Below are 8900 nucleotides of genomic sequence, written 5' to 3' on the forward strand. Positions count from 1 at the left end.
AGCAATGCACCAAGTCTGAAACCAACAAGACCCTGAACAGCTTCTACCCCGAAGACTTAAGACTTCGAAACAAAACTGCTAAATAGCAAATCAAATGGCTACCCAGTCTACCTTCGTTGACACTCTTGCACTGACTCATTGCACACACACTCACATATACTTACACTGACACCCCAAAACACACACACAACATACGCCACACATACATAAGATGTGCACACATGCATACTGACACGCCACACACACACACACTAATACACACACACCCACCCACACACCCACACACTATCACACCCACACATACACTGCTGCTATCCTGTTGCCTATAGTCACTTTAGCCCTACCTATATGTACAGTACATTGCTACTTCAATTACCTTGTACCCCTGCACATCTAGTAGGTACTGTTATTCCCTATATACAGCCATGTTATCTTCTCCTCCCTACATAGAGCCATGTTATCTTCTCCTCCCTATATAGAGCCATGCTATATTCTACTCCCTATATAGAGCCATGTTATCTTCTCCTCCCTATATAGAGCCATGTTATCTTCTCCTCCCTATATACAGCCATGTTATTTTCTCCTCCCTACATAGAGCCATGTTATATTCTACTCCCTATATAGAGCCATGTTATCTTCTCCTCCCTATATAGACCCATGTTATTTTCTACTCCCTATATATAGCCATGTTATCTTCTCCTCCCTATATAGAGCCATGTTATATTCTACTCCCTATATACAGCCATGTTATTTTCTACTCCCTATATAGAGCCATGTTATCTTCTCCTCCCTACCTGTAGCCATGTTATCTTCTCCTCCCTATATAGATCCATGTTATCTTCTCCTCCCTATATAGAGCCATGTTATCTTCTCCTCCCTATATGTAGCCATGTTATCTTCTCCTCCCTATATAGAGCCATGTTATCTTCTCCTCCCTATATGTAGCCATGTTATCTTCTACTCCCTATATAGAGCCATGTTATATACTCCTCCCTATATAGAGCCATGTTATCTTCTCCTCCCTATATAGAGCCATGTTATATTCTACTCCCTATATACAGCCATGTTATTTTCTACTCCCTACATAGAGCCATGTTATCTTCTCCTCCCTATATAGAGCCATGTTATATTCTACTCCCTATATACAGCCATGTTATTTTCTCCTCCCTATATAGAGCCATGTTATATTCTACTCCCTATATAGAGCCATGTTATCTTCTCCTCCCTATATAGAGCCATGTTATTTTCTCCTCCCTATATAGAGCCATGTTATATTCTACTCCCTATATACAGCCATGTTATTTTCTCCTCCCTATATAGAGCCATGTTATTTTCTACTCCCTATATAGAGCCATGTTAATTTCTACTCCCTATATAGAGCCATGTTATTTTCTACTCCCTATATAGAGCCATGTTATTTTCTACTCCCTATATACAGCCATGTTATTTTCTACTCCCTATATAGAGCCATGTTATATTCTACTCCCTATATAGAGCCATGTTATTTTCTACTCCCTATATAGAGCCATGTTATTTTTATTCATTATTTTATTTGTTATTCACTGTGCATTTATTCCTTGTTTCAAAATTCCTATTTTCATTTTCCTATCTCATCTTTAACTCTGTATGGACGGAAAAGTAAGCATTTCACTGTTAGTCTACACCCGTTGTCTGCGACACATGTGACAAATAACATTTTATTTAATTTGAACAAACACAAACAAACACAATTATCACAGCAGTTGCTACCTTATAGTGATGTGACAGCTGTAAGTTGTGTTTACTGGAGTAGCATGAACAAGTTACTTTTCATCACCATGTGGGAATGTGACTAAGGTGAGCACCTTGGAAGTAACTCAAGGGCTACATCCTAAATGGCCTCCTATTCCCTACATAGTACACTACTTTTGAGTAGTGCACTATGAAGGCACTATGACAGGAATAGGGTACCATTTGGGATGTGTCCAGGTGTGTTTTAACAGTCATGTAGTGCCACTAACCCCATGGTCAGTACTTGACTTAAGACCAAGCAGCCCCTGAAGGGAAACTCTCTCTGGACCGATTTGATTTGTGGCTTCGACTTAAAATATTATAAAACCATTTGCAATTTCCACCTCAAACACAGGGTGCAGAGGGGTGAAGGGTAAGAGATGGCGGTGGTCCTGGGAACGACCTGCATGCTGGATACACCAGCTGTGTGTGTGTGTGCATGCGGGTGCTTGTGTGTAATCCTGTGACATCCATACAGGGCTAAAGTGGACCTGCTCGCCAAACGCACAGAAGATCTCAAGGATCATTCTCGGGGAAGATTTTACCATGACTAGAAAAATAAATATGACAAAACCTCAACTGGAGATATAGAGGTGGCTGTGGAATGGAGTTTAACCCAGAGAAGCTGGAGGGACATAGGGTCCTCAGTGACTCAGGGCTGGTCACACACACACATTGCTGGTCTCTGCTCGGAGTATTAACCTGTTTATTTACAATGGGTCAGATGGGAGAAACAAGCCAGCCGCTATTTTCTTACACATGCTACTCACTGGTTCAGCCCAGGGAAAGAAAACATCAAGAACATTACTAGCTGGAGTTTGAGTTCAGAGCGTGGCAGGGTAATCGTTTGACTGACAAGGCCAAACCCATATGTGGACGTTAGGATTTGAAATGACAGAGGGGGAGGGGTGTGCCTTGTCATATACCTGGGGTTAGTAACCAGAGCGGTTGGTTTGGGTGCATTGTCGTATACCTAGAGTTGAATATTACCAACGGTTACCAACCCCATCACTCCACACCACTCATCTTAACCCTAACCCTCATCCACTACCCACCCACTGCAGGCAGGCAGGCAGCTGCAGTGTGGTGCTAGCCCACATCACTGCTGATCCCTAGACAGGGGATGGTTACCATTAGACCCCCAACTCCCACCCAGGCTCCAGGCTCCACCACCCAGCCACCCCCTGCCTCTCTATGCTCTGCTCCATGGCCCTACTTGCCCCAGCCTCGCCCTCTCTCTCCACAGGCCAAGGGCCCAGCTTGGCTCCAGAAGAGCCAGGGGAGGTGAGGAGGGGAATGGCTGGCTGGAACACACTCTGGGACGATCTGCAGGGTAGCACAGCACATCCATGACCATCCTGCTCCATAAGACCACTGGATGTCAAGCTAGCCTGGGTTGGGTCCACTCTTCTGAGCTCCCATCTATAGTCCACCTCCCCATCCCCATCTCCTACTCTGAATCCAGGTCAGGCAGGCATTATAGACTCCTTCCTGGTTCTGCTGGCTGGCTGGCTTGTAGAGGAGAAGTTAAGGAGGTAGAGGAGTGTTGTGATGCTAGGCAGTCTGGGGTGGTTTAAACCCAGGCCAGCTGTCTGTCTGTGAGTGTCTGTCAGCACCACTCCTCTCTACATGGACTGACTGCCTCTAACACGCAACAGAACCTGTCAGTTCAGACTGGAGCAAAGATCATGGCAGAATGGATTTTTTTGTAAGCAGTAAGCAAAGTGAGTCACAGGGTAGATAGGGTTTCTAGTTCCTTCGGATCAACAGAACCATTTGATGTGTTGGAAGAGAACACAAAAGGGAGACCACCTTCGACGACACTGAGGTTTCTCCTCTTTTATCTTCCTCTCTTCTCCCCTCCACTCCCCTTTCCTTCTCTCCATTCTCTTCCTCTCCTCTCAGCGTTCCCAAGGTCTGGTGTATGGACTGGTAGAGCCCTGTTGTTTTGCAATCTTCCAAACTCCTGTGGGTGGTAACTGGCAGTGGGACAGCGGGAGAGGTTAGTGTAGTTCTGCAGTCGCCACCAAAGCAGTTTGAGTGTCACTTAGTTTGAATCTCCCTAACAGACTAAACACCAAGCATCTTTGATATGGATTCATATTCCGCAAGAGGAATATTCAGAATAAAGTGGCGTGCAACCTCATGCTAATTATGTTATTTGGTGGTCAACTGAAAGCAGGACACGTAATCACTTGTAATGTAACGTATACCGCCACATGCCAGACATCAGATTTGGAGTGTCTTGTCTGCTCTGACATTTTGGCAGATCATGAAAGCAAATCTTTCCCGTTCTGCAATACTGGTCTTTCAGGGCTTTACATTTTCACGGAAAAACAGTTGGTTGTATATTGTACATATAGAATTACAAACATATAGAGACAGCTCCAGGCTGTGGATATACTGTAGACATAGACATACATAGACATATTCCTAATATAGTGCACTATTTTTGATAAGTTTCCTCCCACTGGGCACACACTGGTTGAATTAACATTGTTTCCACGTCATTTCAAATAAATGACTTTGAACCAAAGTGGAATAGACGTTGAATTGACGTCTGCGCCCAGTGGTCAAAAGTTGTGCACTAATGTATATAAGGACTAGAGGTCCATTGCAGATGTAGGGTAAAGCTCGGCTGAGGTCAGCAGTTTACAGTCAGGCTGACTGTTCTGGTCCTTAGAGCAGCAGATGTAGGGTAAAGCTCGGCTGAGGTCAGCAGTTTACAGTCAGGCTGACTGTTCTGGTCCTTAGAGCAGCAGATGTAGGGTAAAGCTCGGTTGAGGTCAGCAGTTTACAGTCAGGCTGACTGTTCTGGTCCTTATAGCAGCAGAGGTAGCCAGATCTGTGGTGTTGAGTTTGAGTTTGAGTTTGAGTTTTTTTTTTTTTTTTACAGGGACAGTGCACATTAATCAACGTTTCAGTAAAAGTGCCGGTTTTAGCCAGCCGGCTAATTTTCAACCGCAGTCCCTTGGCAGGTTATTAAAAACAATTACAATATAGACAATACCCACATAGGACAAGCAAGACATAGCATACAGACAGAGCAACATATGACAAGCAAGACATAGCATACAGACAGAGCAACATATGACAAGCAAGACGTAGCATACAGACAGAGCAACATAGAACAAAAAGCAGTTGCACGGACCTCTACCCCCCCTCTCTCTCCTGGTTGTAAGGTTGACATTGGGAGCATTTGAGTGATAATCCGAATGTAGACGAAAAATGTCAAATTCGCCTACACAAAGCTGAACATGATAAACATGGTCCAAGGAATGAATATCCTGATGATGAGGACATTAGATACGAGCCCAAGCTCTTTCTAACCTTTGATGGGTTTCTCTACATATAACCAGGTAGTTAATGATAGGCAACTAGAATGAGAACATACAGGTGTTCTTTTGCAGCATATGGGATATGCTATGCTTGCTATTACTTTATGCCCTTGTACCTTCCTCATTATTATTTGTCTACAACGATTCTTACTGTATGGTAATTAACTGCATGTCAGCATCACTACAGCCTTCGTATTTCAACCTTTATGTTGCTTTTGTCAGTAAGTATGTAAAGAACAGAATTTGATTAAATCACATGAATGACAAAACACTCACTGTATAGAAAAGGATTCAACTATACATGTACAGTACCAGTGAAAAGTTTGGAGGCACCTACTCATTCAAGGATTTTTCTTTATTTTGCCCCTGAACAAGGCAGTTAACCCACTGTTCTTAGGCCGTCATTGTGAATAAGAATTTGACTTGCCTAGTTAAATAAAAAATAAAAATGTCGTCATTTTGATGTCTTCACTATTATTCTACAATGTAGAAAATAGAAAAAAAAAACCTTGAATGAGTAGGTGTGTACAAACGTTTGACTGGTACTGTACATCAGTACACATAAATTACTGGGTAAACAATACTAAAATGATTATACTACATGCATATCAGTTCAGATAAGTTACTGGGTAAACACTATGAAAAGGATTAGACTACATGCACATCAGTTCAGATAAGTTACTGGGTAAACACTATGAAAAGGTTTAGACTACATGTACATCAGTTCAGATAAGTTACTGGGTAAACACTATGAAAAGGATTAGACTACATGTACATCAGTTCATATAAGTTACTGGGTAAACACTATGAAAAGGATTAGACTACATGCACATCAGTTCATATAAGTTACTGGGTAAACACTATGAAAAGGATTAGACTACATGTACATCAGTTCATATAAGTTACTGGGTAAACACTATGAAAAGGATTAGACTACATGCACATCAGTTCAGATAAGTTACTGGGTAAACACTATGAAAAGGATTAGACTACATGTACATCAGTTCATATAAGTTACTGGGTAAACACTATGAAAAGGATTAGACTACATGCACATCATTTCATATAAGTTACTGGGTAAACACTATGAAAAGGATTAGACTACATGCACATCAGTTTAGATAAGTTACTGGGTAAACACTATGAAAAGGATTAGACTACATGTACATCAGTTCAGATAAGTTACTGGGTAACGAACTGGATGTAGTCTGTTACAGTGCCATCCGTTTTGTCACCAAAGCCCCAAATACTACCCACTACTGCGACCTGTATGCTCTCATTGGCTGGCCCTCGCTACATATTCCTCTCCAAACCTACTGGCTCCAGGTCATCTATAAGTCTTTGCTAGGTAAAGCCCCACCTTATCTCAGCTCACTGGTCACCATAGCAACACCCACCCGTAGCACGCGCTCCAGCAGGTAATTATTACTGTTCATCCCCAAAGCCAACACTTCCTTTGGCTGTCTTTCCTTCCAGTTCTCTGCAGCCAATGACTGGAACTAATTGCAAAAATCACTGAAGCTGGAGACTTATATCTCCCTTTCTAACTTTAAGCTTCAGCTGTCAGAGCAGTTTACCGATCACTGTACCTGTACACAGCCAATCTGTAAATAGCCCACCCAACTACCTCATCCCCATATTGTTATTTATCTTCTTGATCTTTTGTACCCCAGTATCTCTACTTGCACATCATCATCTGCATATCTATCACTCCAGTGTTAATGCTAAATTGTAATTATTTCGTCTCTATGGCCTATTTATTGCCTTACCTCCATAATCTTCTACATTTGCACACACTGTACATAGATATTTCTATTGTGTTATTGACTGTACATTTGTTTATGTCTAACTCTGTGTTGTTGTTTTTGTCACACTGCTTTGCTTTATCTGGGCCAGGTCGCAGTTGTAAATGAGAACTTGTTCTCAACTGGCCGACCTGGTTAAATAAAGGTGGTGGGGGGGAAGTGCTATATTGTCGCAAGTCAATCAATCAATCAAACGTTTTTATAAAGCCCTTTTTACATCAGCTGATGCCCCAAAGTGCTATACAGACATCCTGCCTAAAACCACAAACAGCAAGCAATGCAGATGTAGAAGCACAGTGGCTAGGGAAAACTCCCTAGAAAGGCAAGAACCTAGGAAGAAACCTAGAAAGGACCCAGGCTCTGAGGGGTGGGCAGTCCTCTTCTGGCTCTGCCGGGTGGAGATTATAACAGTACATGGCCAAGTAGGATATTTAATTTATTTATGTTACAAATGTGGATCCCATGTACGCCTACGTAATTAGAGGATGTAAGGATAAAGATGTATTTAAGCTCTAAATAGTTATCCACCCAAAAGAGTAAATATGCATTGATAACAACCAATGATACAGTAGGTGGCGACATCAACCATTTATGAGCATGTAGTGTCTTATGCTTCCAAAAAAAAACGAAGGTTTCTTCCACACTGCTTTGGTTTGGACTACAAGTTGCAGTTGGTGAGGATCAACTGCAGAAATGTTTATTCGACTACTGTAGAAAATGTGTGACCTTTGATCACATGGTTGTTGTAAAGGTCATGCAGCCGACATGTAGTCACAAGTCAGACCAAAATTTGTATACCCATAATGCAACACGCTTTGAAAGGTGGTGACCAACGCTGGTCAATGTCTTGACAAAGGTGATCCGCTGAAACACGGCCATTAGATCCTGACTGAGTTCCCTCTCTCCCTCCCAGACAGTGATTACATTATAAGGGAGCAGAGCGGTAAAGCCAGGCTGATCCTGTTTACGTTTGGAGGTGGGTTGTAATCATCACCACATCATCAGAGATGAACAGACTTTTTACAGTGTTTACAGAGACACTGAACCACTCCAAAACAGCCACTCTGTCTGGGTTTCTCTGTGTGTGTTATTGAAAGAGCAGGAGGAGGTACTTGAATGAATGGGAGACTGGTGATCAGTAATTATGTGTACTATGAGTAGTTATGAGTTCAGGAGAAGAAGGTTTCAGCTCACTACACTATAACATTACCCACAGGTGTTTTTAAATTGCTTGAGTGCTGGACAAATTTGTCATATTATCCTGATAAGAATCACAGTATACCAAGAGGATGACAGGGTTTTTAAAGAAACAGTGTGTGTACAGTATGTAATATTAAACAGATCCCTTAGCGTCTAGATGTCATCCATAATTTTGGGGGTGTTTTCAGTGTCAGTGCAAATGTGTTTCCTTTACGTAGGAATATGGCCAGAAATAGTGTATTATGCAGGTGTATTTAAGATGTCTGTGTATATAGTACATGGGTATACTATTCTCAGCTGCTGGGGCACCACTGGTCCTGCCAGGCACTTGGCAGGCAGCTCCATCTTCCCACTTTCCTGCGTGTGTGTGTCTGTGTCTGTGTGTTAGTGTGTGTGTGTGTGTGTGTGTGTGTGTGTGTGCGTGCGTGCGTGCATGTGTGTGTAGGTGTGCGTGTGCGTGTGTGTGTGTGTGTGTGTGTGTGTGTGTGTGTGTGTGTGTGTGTGTGTGTGTGTGTGTGTGTGTGTGTGTGTGTGTGTGTGTGTGTGTGTGCGTGTGTGTGTGCATGTGCCACTAAAGACCCTGAGTGGGCATCTCGCCATGCTGCGTAGGTCGGCTGGGCCATGGCATTGTGAAAACAGGAACAGGGAGAAAACAGCAGTAATACATCATCAAGCTAATTACAATAAAAACCCAATGGCTGTTTTAGGAGAAACACAGGGACAGTGTGGAAATGATAATGACATAAGGTGCCCGGTATAGCACAGACACGCAGACACCCACACACAC

This window comes from Oncorhynchus masou, chromosome 13, assembly GCF_036934945.1.
Source record: "Oncorhynchus masou masou isolate Uvic2021 chromosome 13, UVic_Omas_1.1, whole genome shotgun sequence".
NCBI classification, from domain to species: domain Eukaryota; kingdom Metazoa; phylum Chordata; class Actinopteri; order Salmoniformes; family Salmonidae; genus Oncorhynchus; species Oncorhynchus masou.